Source organism: Crinia signifera, chromosome 3 (genome assembly GCF_055691185.1).
Source record: "Crinia signifera chromosome 3, ASM5569118v1, whole genome shotgun sequence".
In the NCBI taxonomy this organism is placed as follows: domain Eukaryota; kingdom Metazoa; phylum Chordata; class Amphibia; order Anura; family Myobatrachidae; genus Crinia; species Crinia signifera.
In genome coordinates this window covers 112603416-112617934 of record NC_139219.1, presented here as the reverse complement: position 1 = coordinate 112617934, position 14519 = coordinate 112603416, and positions in this window count along the sequence as shown.

Genomic DNA, 14519 nt, shown 5'->3' with positions numbered 1-14519 from the left:
CTTACTGAGGTCTTTCCTAACCCTAGTTTAATTGAAAACCTACCAAACCAGCCACAGATAGTTGATAACAAGAGCATTCTTGACCAATTGTCTTGCTGGTTGAAGACTAATGCATGATAGTCCCAGCAAAAGTTGTAAAGTAGAAAACTGTTGACTGACAGTATATAAACCAATCAGAATGGCTTATTTTGAATGACAGATGCATCCAGCAATCAGATGATCTCAATTCGGAACTAATTTGCATAAGGGCTTTATTTGCTCTCCATAACTTACTGAGGTCCTTCCTAACCCTAGTTTAATTGAAAACCTACAAAACCAGCCACAGATAGTTGATAACAAGAGCATTCTTGACCAATTGTCTTGCAGGTTGAAGACTAATGCATGATAGTCCCAGCAAAAGTTGTAAAATAGAAAACTGTTGACTGACAGTACATCAACCAATCAGAATGGCTTATTTTGAATGACAATTGCATCAACCAATCATATGATCTCAATTCTGAACCAATTTGCATAAGGGCTTTATTTGCTCTTCATAACTTACTGAGGTCCTTCCTCACCCTAGTCTAATTGAACACCTGCAGAACCAGCCACAGATAGTTGATAACAAGAGCATTCTTGACCAATTGTCTTGCTGGTTAAAGACTAATGAATGGTAGTCCCAGCAAAAGTTGTAAAATAGAGAACTGTTGACTGACAGTACATAAACCAATCAGAATGGCTTATTTTGAATGTCAATTGCATCAACCAATCAGATGGTCTCAATTCTAAACTAATTTGCATAAGGGCTTTATTTGCTCTCCATAACTTACTGAGGTCTTTCCTAACCCTAGTTTAATTGAACACCTGCAGAACCAGCCACAGATAGTTGATAACAAGAGCATTCTTGACCAATTGTCTTGCTGGTTGAAGACTAATGCATGATAGTCCCAGCAAAAGTTGTAAAATAGAAAACTGTTGACTGACAGTATATAAACCAATCAGAATGGCTTATTTTGAATGACAGTTGCATCAACCAATCAGATGATCTCAATTCTGAACTAATTTGCATAAGGGCTTTATTTGCTCTCCATAACTTACTGAGGTCCTTCCTAACCCTAGTTTAATTGAAAAGCTACAAAACCAGCCACAGACAGTTGATAACAAGAGCATTCTTGACCAATTGTCTTGCTGGTTGAAGACTAATGCATGATAGTCCCAGCAAAAGTTGTAAAATAGAAAACTGTTGACTGACAGTATATAAACCAATCAGAATGGCTTATTTTGAATGACAGTTGCATCAACCAATCAGATGATCTCAATTCTGAACTAATTTGCATAAGGGCTTTATTTGCTCTCCATAACTTACTGAGGTCCTTCCTAACCCTAGTTTAATTGAAAAGCTACAAAACCAGCCACAGACAGTTGATAACAAGAGCATTCTTGACCAATTGTCTTGCTGGTTGAAGACTAATGCATGATAGTCCCAGCAAAAGTTGTAAAATAGAGAACTGTTGACTGACAGTACATAGACCAATCAGAATGGTGTATTTTGAATGACAATTGCATCAACCAATCAGATGGTCTTAATTCTAAGCTAATTTGCATAAGGGCTTTATTTGCTCTCCATAACTTACTGAGGTCCTTCCTAACCCTAGTTTAATTGAAAACCTACAAAACCAGCCACAGATAGTTGATAACAAGAGCATTCTTGACCAATTGTTTTGCTGGTTGAAGACTATTGCATGATGGTCCCAGCAAAAGTTATAAAATAGAAAACTGTTGACTGACAGCACATAAACCAATCACAATGGCTTATTTTGAATGACAATTGCATCAACCAATCAGATGGTCTCAATTCTAAACTAATTTGCATAAGGGCTTTATTTGCTCTCCATAACTTACTGAGGTCTTTCCTAACCCTAGTTTAATTGAAAACCTACCAAACCAGCCACAGATAGTTGATAACAAGAGCATTCTTGACCAATTGTCTTGCAGGTTGAAGACTAATGCATGATAGTCCCAGCAAAAGTTGTAAAATAGAAAACTGTTGACTAACAGTACATCAACCAATCAGAATGGCTTATTTTGAATGACAGTTGCATCAACCAATCATATGATCTCAATTCTGAACCAATTTGCATAAGGGCTTTATTTGCTCTTCATAACTTACTGAGGTCCTTCCTCACCCTAGTCTAATTGAACACCTGCAGAACCAGCCACAGATAGTTGATAACAAGAGCATTCTTGACCAATTGTCTTGCTGGTTAAAGACTAATGAATGATAGTCCCAGCAAAAGTTGTAAAATAGAGAACTGTTGACTGACAGTACATAAACCAATCAGAATGGCTTATTTTGAATGTCAATTGCATCAACCAATCAGATGGTCTCAATTCTAAACTAATTTGCATAAGGGCTTTATTTGCTCTCCATAACTTACTGAGGTCCTTCCTAACCCTAGTTTAATTGAAAACCTACAAAACCAGCCACAGATAGTTGATAACAAGAGCATTCTTGACCAATTGTTTTGCTGGTTGAAGACTATTGCATGATGGTCCCAGCAAAAGTTATAAAATAGAAAACTGTTGACTGACAGCACATAAACCAATCAGAATGGCTTATTTTGAATGACAATTGCATCAACCAATCAGATGGTCTCAATTCTGAACTAATTTGCATAAGGGCTTTATTTGCTCTCCATAACTTACTGAGGTCTTTCCTAACCCTAGTTTAATTGAAAACCTACCAAACCAGCCACAGATAGTTGATAACAAGAGCATTCTTGACCAATTGTCTTGCAGGTTGAAGACTAATGCATGATAGTCCCAGCAAAAGTTGTAAAATAGAAAACTGTTGACTGACAATATATAAACCAATCAGAATGGCTTATTTTGAATGACAGTTGCATCAACCAATCAGATGATCTCAATTCTGAACTAATTTGCATAAGGGCTTTATTTGCTCTCCATAACTTACTGAGGTCCTTCCTAACCCTAGTTTAATTGAAAACCTACAAAACCAGCCACAGATAGTTGATAACAAGAGCATTCTTGACCAAATGTCTTGCTGGTTGAAGACTAATGCATGATAGTCCCAGCAAAAATTGTAAAATAGAGAACTGTTGACTGCCAGTACATAAACCAATCAGAATGGCTTATTTTGAATGACAATTGCATCAACCAATCAGATGGTCTTAATTCTAAACTAATTTGCATAAGGGCTTTATTTGCTCTCCATAGCTTACTGAGGTCCTTCCTAACCCTAGTTTAATTGAAAACCTACAAAACCAGCCACAGATAGTTGATAACAAGAGCATTCTTGACCAATTGTCTTGCTGGTTGAAGACTAATGCATGATAGTCCCAGCAAAAGTTGTAAAATAGAGAACTGTTGACTGACAGTACATAAACCAATCAGAATGGTGTATTTTGAATGACAATTGCATTAACCAATCAGATGGTCTTTATTCTAAACTAATTTGCATAAGGGCTTTATTTGCTCTCCATAACTTACTGAGGTCCTTCCTAACCCTAGTTTAATTGAAAACCTACAAAACCAGCCACAGATAGTTGATAACAAGAGCATTCTTGACCAAATGTCTGGCTGGTTGAAGACTAATGCATGATAGTCCCAGCAAAAGTTGTAAAATAGAGAACTGTTGACTGACAGTACATAAACCAATCAGAATGGCTTATTTTGAATGACAATTGCATCAACCAATCAGATGGTCTCAATTCTAAACTAATTTGCATAGGGGCTTTATTTGCTCTCCATAACTTACTGAGGTCCTTCCTAACCCTAGTTTAATTGAAAACCTATAAAACCAGCCACAGATAGTTGATAACAAGAGCATTCTTGACCAATTGTCTTGCTGGTTGAAGGCTATTGCGTGATGGTGCCAGCAAAAGTTGTAAAATAGAAAACTGTTGACTACATTCTTGACCAATTGTCTTGCTGGTTGAAGACTATTGCATGATGGTCCCAGCAAAAGTTATAAAATAGAAAACTGTTGACTGACAGCACATAAACCAATCAGAATGGCTTATTTTGAATGACAATTGCATCAACCAATCAGATGGTCTCAATTCTAAACTAATTTGCATAAGGGCTTTATTTGCTCTCCATAACTTACTGAGGTCTTTCCTAATCCTAGTTTAATTGAAAACCTACAAAACCAGCCACAAATAGTTGATAACAAGAGCATTCTTGACCAAATGTCTTGCTGGTTGAAGACTAATGCATGATAGTCCCAGCAAAAGTTGTAAAATAGAGAACTGTTGACTGACAGTACATAAACCAATCAGAATGGCTTATTTTGAATGACAATTGCATCAACCAATCAGATGGTCTTAATTCTAAACTAATTTGCATAAGGGCTTTATTTGCTCTCCATAACTTACTGAGGTCCTTCCTAACCCTAGTTTAATTGAAAAGCTACAAAACCAGCCACAGACAGTTGATAACAAGAGCATTCTTGACCAATTGTCTTGCTGGTTGAAGACTAATGCATGATAGTCCCAGCAAAAGTTGTAAAATAGAAAACTGTTGACTGACAGTATATAAACCAATCAGAATGGCTTATTTTGAATGACAGTTGCATCAACCAATCAGATGATCTCAATTCTGAACTAATTTGCATAAGGGCTTTATTTGCTCTCCATAACTTACTGAGGTCCTTCCTAACCCTAGTTTAATTGAAAACCTACAAAACCAGCCACAGATAGTTGATAACAAGAGCATTCTTGACCAATTGTTTTGCTGGTTGAAGACTATTGCATGATGGTCCCAGCAAAAGTTATACAATAGAAAACTGTTGACTGACAGCACATAAACCAATCACAATGGCTTATTTTGAATGACAATTGCATCAACCAATCAGATGGTCTCAATTCTAAACTAATTTGCATAAGGGCTTTATTTGCTCTCCATAACTTACTGAGGTCTTTCCTAACCCTAGTTTAATTGAAAACCTACCAAACCAGCCACAGATAGTTGATAACAAGAGCATTCTTGACCAATTGTCTTGCAGGTTGAAGACTAATGCATGATAGTCCCAGCAAAAGTTGTAAAATAGAAAACTGTTGACTAACAGTACATCAACCAATCAGAATGGCTTATTTTGAATGACAGTTGCATCAACCAATCATATGATCTCAATTCTGAACCAATTTGCATAAGGGCTTTATTTGCTCTTCATAACTTACTGAGGTCCTTCCTCACCCTAGTCTAATTGAACACCTGCAGAACCAGCCACAGATAGTTGATAACAAGAGCATTCTTGACCAATTGTCTTGCTGGTTGAAGACTAATGCATGATAGTCCAAGCAAAAGTTGTAAAATAGAAAACTGTTGACTGACAGTATATAAACCAATCAGAATGGCTTATTTTGAATGACAATTGCATCAACCAATCAGATGGTCTCAATTCTGAACTAATTTGCATAAGGGCTATATTTGCTCTCCATAACTTACTGAGGTCCTTTCTAACCCTAGTTTAATTGAAAACCTACAAAACCAGCCACAGATAGTTGATAACAAGAGCATTCTTGACCAATTGTCTTGCTGGTTGAAGACTAATGCTTGATAGTCCCAGCAAAAGTTGTAAAATAGAAAACTGTTGACTGACAGTATATAAACCAATCAGAATGGCTTATTTTGAATGACAGTTGCATCAACCAATCAGATGATCTCAATTCTGAACTAATTTGCATAAGGGCTTTATTTGCTCTCCATAACTTACTGAGGTCCTTCCTAACCCTAGTTTAATTGAAAAGCTACAAAACCAGCCACAGACAGTTGATAACAAGAGCATTCTTGACCAATTGTTTTGCTGGTTGAAGACTATTGCATGATGGTCCCAGCAAAAGTTATAAAATAGAAAACTGTTGACTGACAGTACATCAACCAATCAGAATGGCTTATTTTGAATGACAATTGCATCAACCAATCATATGATCTCAATTCTGAACCAATTTGCATAAGGGCTTTATTTGCTCTTCATAACTTACTGAGGTCCTTCCTCACCCTAGTCTAATTGAACACCTGCAGAACCAGCCACAGATAGTTGATAACAAGAGCATTCTTGACCAATTGTCTTGCTGGTTAAAGACTAATGAATGGTAGTCCCAGCAAAAGTTGTAAAATAGAGAACTGTTGACTGACAGTACATAAACCAATCAGAATGGCTTATTTTGAATGTCAATTGCATCAACCAATCAGATGGTCTCAATTCTAAACTAATTTGCATAAGGGCTTTATTTGCTCTCCATAACTTACTGAGGTCTTTCCTAACCCTAGTTTAATTGAACACCTGCAGAACCAGCCACAGATAGTTGATAACAAGAGCATTCTTGACCAATTGTCTTGCTGGTTGAAGACTAATGCATGATAGTCCCAGCAAAAGTTGTAAAATAGAAAACTGTTGACTGACAGTATATAAACCAATCAGAATGGCTTATTTTGAATGACAGTTGCATCAACCAATCAGATGATCTCAATTCTGAACTAATTTGCATAAGGGCTTTATTTGCTCTCCATAACTTACTGAGGTCCTTCCTAACCCTAGTTTAATTGAAAAGCTACAAAACCAGCCACAGACAGTTGATAACAAGAGCATTCTTGACCAATTGTCTTGCTGGTTGAAGACTAATGCATGATAGTCCCAGCAAAAGTTGTAAAATAGAGAACTGTTGACTGACAGTACATAGACCAATCAGAATGGTGTATTTTGAATGACAATTGCATCAACCAATCAGATGGTCTTAATTCTAAGCTAATTTGCATAAGGGCTTTATTTGCTCTCCATAACTTACTGAGGTCCTTCCTAACCCTAGTTTAATTGAAAACCTACAAAACCAGCCACAGATAGTTGATAACAAGAGCATTCTTGACCAAATGTCTTGCTGGTTGAAGACTAATGCATGATAGTCCCAGCAAAAGTTGTAAAATAGAGAACTGTTGACTGACAGTACATAAACTAATCAGAATGGCTTATTTTAAATGACAGTTGCATCAACCAATCAGATGGTCTCAATTCTGAACTAATTTGCATAAGGGCTTTATTTGCTCTTTATAACTTACTGAGGTCCTTCCTCACCCTATTCTAATTGAACAACTGCAGAACCAGCCACAGATAGTTGATAACAAGAACATTATTGACCAATTGTCTTGCTGGTTGAAGACTATTGCATGATGGTCCCAGCAAACGTTGTAAAATAGGAAACTGTTGACTGATGGTACATAAACCAATCAGAATGGCTTATTTTGAATGACAGTTGCATCAACCAATCAGATGGTCTCAATTCTGAACTAATTTGCATAATGACTTAATTTGCTCTTCATAACTTACTGAGGTCCTTCCTCACCCTAGTCTAATTGAACACCTGCAGAACCAGCCACAGATAGTTGATAACAAGAACATTCTTGACCAATTGTCTTGCTGGTTGAAGGCTATTGCGTGATGGTGCCAGCAAAAGTTGTAAAATAGAAAACTGTTGACTACATTCTTGACCAATTGTCTTGCTGGTAGAAGACTATTGCATGATTGTCCCAGCAAAAGTTATAAAATAGAAAACTGTTGACTGACAGCACATAAACCAATCAGAATGGCTTATTTTGAATGACAATTGCATCAACCAATCAGATGGTCTCAATTCTAAACTAATTTGCATAAGGGCTTTATTTGCTCTCCATAACTTACTGAGGTCTTTCCTAACCCTAGTTTAATTGAAAACCTACCAAACCAGCCACAGATAGTTGATAACAAGAGCATTCTTGACCAATTGTCTTGCTGGTTGAAGACTAATGCATGATAGTCCCAGCAAAAGTTGTAAAGTAGAAAACTGTTGACTGACAGTATATAAACCAATCAGAATGGCTTATTTTGAATGACAGTTGCATCAACCAATCAGATGATCTCAATTCGGAACTAATTTGCATAAGGGCTTTATTTGCTCTCCATAACTTACTGAGGTCCTTCCTAACCCTAGTTTAATTGAAAACCTACAAAACCAGCCACAGATAGTTGATAACAAGAGCATTCTTGACCAATTGTCTTGCAGGTTGAAGACTAATGCATGATAGTCCCAGCAAAAGTTGTAAAATAGAAAACTGTTGACTGACAGTACATCAACCAATCAGAATGGCTTATTTTGAATGACAATTGCATCAACCAATCATATGATCTCAATTCTGAACCAATTTGCATAAGGGCTTTATTTGCTCTTCATAACTTACTGAGGTCCTTCCTCACCCTAGTCTAATTGAACACCTGCAGAACCAGCCACAGATAGTTGATAACAAGAGCATTCTTGACCAATTGTCTTGCTGGTTAAAGACTAATGAATGGTAGTCCCAGCAAAAGTTGTAAAATAGAGAACTGTTGACTGACAGTACATAAACCAATCAGAATGGCTTATTTTGAATGTCAATTGCATCAACCAATCAGATGGTCTCAATTCTAAACTAATTTGCATAAGGGCTTTATTTGCTCTCCATAACTTACTGAGGTCTTTCCTAACCCTAGTTTAATTGAACACCTGCAGAACCAGCCACAGATAGTTGATAACAAGAGCATTCTTGACCAATTGTCTTGCTGGTTGAAGACTAATGCATGATAGTCCCAGCAAAAGTTGTAAAATAGAAAACTGTTGACTGACAGTATATAAACCAATCAGAATGGCTTATTTTGAATGACAGTTGCATCAACCAATCAGATGATCTCAATTCTGAACTAATTTGCATAAGGGCTTTATTTGCTCTCCATAACTTACTGAGGTCCTTCCTAACCCTAGTTTAATTGAAAAGCTACAAAACCAGCCACAGACAGTTGATAACAAGAGCATTCTTGACCAATTGTCTTGCTGGTTGAAGACTAATGCATGATAGTCCCAGCAAAAGTTGTAAAATAGAAAACTGTTGACTGACAGTATATAAACCAATCAGAATGGCTTATTTTGAATGACAGTTGCATCAACCAATCAGATGATCTCAATTCTGAACTAATTTGCATAAGGGCTTTATTTGCTCTCCATAACTTACTGAGGTCCTTCCTAACCCTAGTTTAATTGAAAAGCTACAAAACCAGCCACAGACAGTTGATAACAAGAGCATTCTTGACCAATTGTCTTGCTGGTTGAAGACTAATGCATGATAGTCCCAGCAAAAGTTGTAAAATAGAGAACTGTTGACTGACAGTACATAGACCAATCAGAATGGTGTATTTTGAATGACAATTGCATCAACCAATCAGATGGTCTTAATTCTAAGCTAATTTGCATAAGGGCTTTATTTGCTCTCCATAACTTACTGAGGTCCTTCCTAACCCTAGTTTAATTGAAAACCTACAAAACCAGCCACAGATAGTTGATAACAAGAGCATTCTTGACCAATTGTTTTGCTGGTTGAAGACTATTGCATGATGGTCCCAGCAAAAGTTATAAAATAGAAAACTGTTGACTGACAGCACATAAACCAATCACAATGGCTTATTTTGAATGACAATTGCATCAACCAATCAGATGGTCTCAATTCTAAACTAATTTGCATAAGGGCTTTATTTGCTCTCCATAACTTACTGAGGTCTTTCCTAACCCTAGTTTAATTGAAAACCTACCAAACCAGCCACAGATAGTTGATAACAAGAGCATTCTTGACCAATTGTCTTGCAGGTTGAAGACTAATGCATGATAGTCCCAGCAAAAGTTGTAAAATAGAAAACTGTTGACTAACAGTACATCAACCAATCAGAATGGCTTATTTTGAATGACAGTTGCATCAACCAATCATATGATCTCAATTCTGAACCAATTTGCATAAGGGCTTTATTTGCTCTTCATAACTTACTGAGGTCCTTCCTCACCCTAGTCTAATTGAACACCTGCAGAACCAGCCACAGATAGTTGATAACAAGAGCATTCTTGACCAATTGTCTTGCTGGTTAAAGACTAATGAATGATAGTCCCAGCAAAAGTTGTAAAATAGAGAACTGTTGACTGACAGTACATAAACCAATCAGAATGGCTTATTTTGAATGTCAATTGCATCAACCAATCAGATGGTCTCAATTCTAAACTAATTTGCATAAGGGCTTTATTTGCTCTCCATAACTTACTGAGGTCCTTCCTAACCCTAGTTTAATTGAAAACCTACAAAACCAGCCACAGATAGTTGATAACAAGAGCATTCTTGACCAATTGTTTTGCTGGTTGAAGACTATTGCATGATGGTCCCAGCAAAAGTTATAAAATAGAAAACTGTTGACTGACAGCACATAAACCAATCAGAATGGCTTATTTTGAATGACAGTTGCATCAACCAATCAGATGATCTCAATTCTGAACTAATTTGCATAAGGGCTTTATTTGCTCTCCATAACTTACTGAGGTCCTTCCTAACCCTAGTTTAATTGAAAACCTACAAAACCAGCCACAGATAGTTGATAACAAGAGCATTCTTGACCAAATGTCTTGCTGGTTGAAGACTAATGCATGATAGTCCCAGCAAAAATTGTAAAATAGAGAACTGTTGACTGCCAGTACATAAACCAATCAGAATGGCTTATTTTGAATGACAATTGCATCAACCAATCAGATGGTCTTAATTCTAAACTAATTTGCATAAGGGCTTTATTTGCTCTCCATAGCTTACTGAGGTCCTTCCTAACCCTAGTTTAATTGAAAACCTACAAAACCAGCCACAGATAGTTGATAACAAGAGCATTCTTGACCAATTGTCTTGCTGGTTGAAGACTAATGCATGATAGTCCCAGCAAAAGTTGTAAAATAGAGAACTGTTGACTGACAGTACATAAACCAATCAGAATGGTGTATTTTGAATGACAATTGCATTAACCAATCAGATGGTCTTTATTCTAAACTAATTTGCATAAGGGCTTTATTTGCTCTCCATAACTTACTGAGGTCCTTCCTAACCCTAGTTTAATTGAAAACCTACAAAACCAGCCACAGATAGTTGATAACAAGAGCATTCTTGACCAAATGTCTGGCTGGTTGAAGACTAATGCATGATAGTCCCAGCAAAAGTTGTAAAATAGAGAACTGTTGACTGACAGTACATAAACCAATCAGAATGGCTTATTTTGAATGACAATTGCATCAACCAATCAGATGGTCTCAATTCTAAACTAATTTGCATAGGGGCTTTATTTGCTCTCCATAACTTACTGAGGTCCTTCCTAACCCTAGTTTAATTGAAAACCTATAAAACCAGCCACAGATAGTTGATAACAAGAGCATTCTTGACCAATTGTCTTGCTGGTTGAAGGCTATTGTGTGATGGTGCCAGCAAAAGTTGTAAAATAGAAAACTGTTGACTACATTCTTGACCAATTGTCTTGCTGGTTGAAGACTATTGCATGATGGTCCCAGCAAAAGTTATAAAATAGAAAACTGTTGACTGACAGCACATAAACCAATCAGAATGGCTTATTTTGAATGACAATTGCATCAACCAATCAGATGGTCTCAATTCTAAACTAATTTGCATAAGGGCTTTATTTGCTCTCCATAACTTACTGAGGTCTTTCCTAACCCTAGTTTAATTGAAAACCTACAAAACCAGCCACAAATAGTTGATAACAAGAGCATTCTTGACCAAATGTCTTGCTGGTTGAAGACTAATGCATGATAGTCCCAGCAAAAGTTGTAAAATAGAGAACTGTTGACTGACAGTACATAAACCAATCAGAATGGCTTATTTTGAATGACAATTGCATCAACCAATCAGATGGTCTTAATTCTAAACTAATTTGCATAAGGGCTTTATTTGCTCTCCATAACTTACTGAGGTCCTTCCTAACCCTAGTTTAATTGAAAAGCTACAAAACCAGCCACAGACAGTTGATAACAAGAGCATTCTTGACCAATTGTCTTGCTGGTTGAAGACTAATGCATGATAGTCCCAGCAAAAGTTGTAAAATAGAAAACTGTTGACTGACAGTATATAAACCAATCAGAATGGCTTATTTTGAATGACAGTTGCATCAACCAATCAGATGATCTCAATTCTGAACTAATTTGCATAAGGGCTTTATTTGCTCTCCATAACTTACTGAGGTCCTTCCTAACCCTAGTTTAATTGAAAACCTACAAAACCAGCCACAGATAGTTGATAACAAGAGCATTCTTGACCAATTGTTTTGCTGGTTGAAGACTATTGCATGATGGTCCCAGCAAAAGTTATACAATAGAAAACTGTTGACTGACAGCACATAAACCAATCACAATGGCTTATTTTGAATGACAATTGCATCAACCAATCAGATGGTCTCAATTCTAAACTAATTTGCATAAGGGCTTTATTTGCTCTCCATAACTTACTGAGGTCTTTCCTAACCCTAGTTTAATTGAAAACCTACCAAACCAGCCACAGATAGTTGATAACAAGAGCATTCTTGACCAATTGTCTTGCTGGTTGAAGACTAATGCATGATAGTCCAAGCAAAAGTTGTAAAATAGAAAACTGTTGACTGACAGTATATAAACCAATCAGAATGGCTTATTTTGAATGACAATTGCATCAACCAATCAGATGGTCTCAATTCTGAACTAATTTGCATAAGGGCTATATTTGCTCTCCATAACTTACTGAGGTCCTTTCTAACCCTAGTTTAATTGAAAACCTACAAAACCAGCCACAGATAGTTGATAACAAGAGCATTCTTGACCAATTGTCTTGCTGGTTGAAGACTAATGCTTGATAGTCCCAGCAAAAGTTGTAAAATAGAGTACTGTTGACTGACAGTACATAAACTAATCAGAATGGCTTATTTTAAATGACAGTTGCATCAACCAATCAGATGGTCTCAATTCTGAACTAATTTGCATAAGGGCTTTATTTGCTCTTTATAACTTACTGAGGTCCTTCCTCACCCTATTCTAATTGAACAACTGCAGAACCAGCCACAGATAGTTGATAACAAGAACATTATTGACCAATTGTCTTGCTGGTTGAAGACTATTGCATGATGGTCCCAGCAAACGTTGTAAAATAGGAAACTGTTGACTGATGGTACATAAACCAATCAGAATGGCTTATTTTGAATGACAGTTGCATCAACCAATCAGATGGTCTCAATTCTGAACTAATTTGCATAATGACTTTATTTGCTCTTCATAACTTACTGAGGTCCTTCCTCACCCTAGTCTAATTGAACACCTGCAGAACCAGCCACAGATAGTTGATAACAAGAACATTCTTGACCAATTGTCTTGCTGGTTGAAGGCTATTGCGTGATGGTGCCAGCAAAAGTTGTAAAATAGAAAACTGTTGACTACATTCTTGACCAATTGTCTTGCTGGTAGAAGACTATTGCATGATTGTCCCAGCAAAAGTTATAAAATAGAAAACTGTTGACTGACAGCACATAAACCAATCAGAATGGCTTATTTTGAATGACAATTGCATCAACCAATCAGATGGTCTCAATTCTAAACTAATTTGCATAAGGGCTTTATTTGCTCTCCATAACTTACTGAGGTCTTTCCTAACCCTAGTTTAATTGAAAACCTACCAAACCGGCCACAGATAGTTGATAACAACAGCATTCTTGACCAATTGTCTTGCTGGTTGAAGACTAATAAATGATAGTCCCAGCAAAAGTTGTAAAATAGAGAACTGTTGACTGACAGTACATAAACCAATCAGAATGGCTTATTTTGAATGACAATTGCATCAACCAATCAGGTGGTCTCAATTCGAAACTAATTTGCATAAGGGCTTTATTTGCTCTCCATAACTTACTGAGGTCTTTCCTAACCCTAGTTTAATTGAACACCTGCAGAACCAGCCACAGATAGTTGATAACAAGAGCATTCTTGACCAATTGGCTTGCTGGTTGAAGACTAATGCATGATAGTCCCAGCAAAAGTTGTAAAATAGAGAACTGTTGACTGATAGTACATAAACCAATCAGAATGGTGTATTTTGAATGACAATTGCATCAACCAATCAGATGGTCTCAATTCTAAACTAATTTGCATAAGGGCTTTATTTGCTCTCCATAACTTACTGAGGTCCTTCCTAACCCTAGTTTAATTGAAAACCTATAAAAACTAGCCACAGATAGTTGATAACAAGAGCATTCTTGACCAATTGTCTTGCTGGTTGAAGGCTATTGCGTGATGGTGCCAGCAAAAGTTGTAAAATAGAAAACTGTTGACTACATTCTTGACCAATTGTCTTGCTGGTTGAAGACTATTGCATGATGGTCCCAGCAAAAGTTATAAAATAGAAAACTGTTGACTGGCAGCACATAAACCAATCAGAATGGCTTATTTTGAATGACAATTGCATCAACCAATCAGATGGTCTCAATTCTAAACTAATTTGCATAAGGGCTTTATTTGCTCTCCATAACTTACTGAGGTCTTTCCTAACCCTAGTTTAATTGAAAACCTACAAAACCAGCCACAGATAGTTGATAACAAGAGCATTCTTGACCAATTGTCTTGCTGGTTGAAGACTAATGCATGATAGTCCCAGCAAAAGTTGTAAAATAGAAAACTGTTGACTGACAGTACATA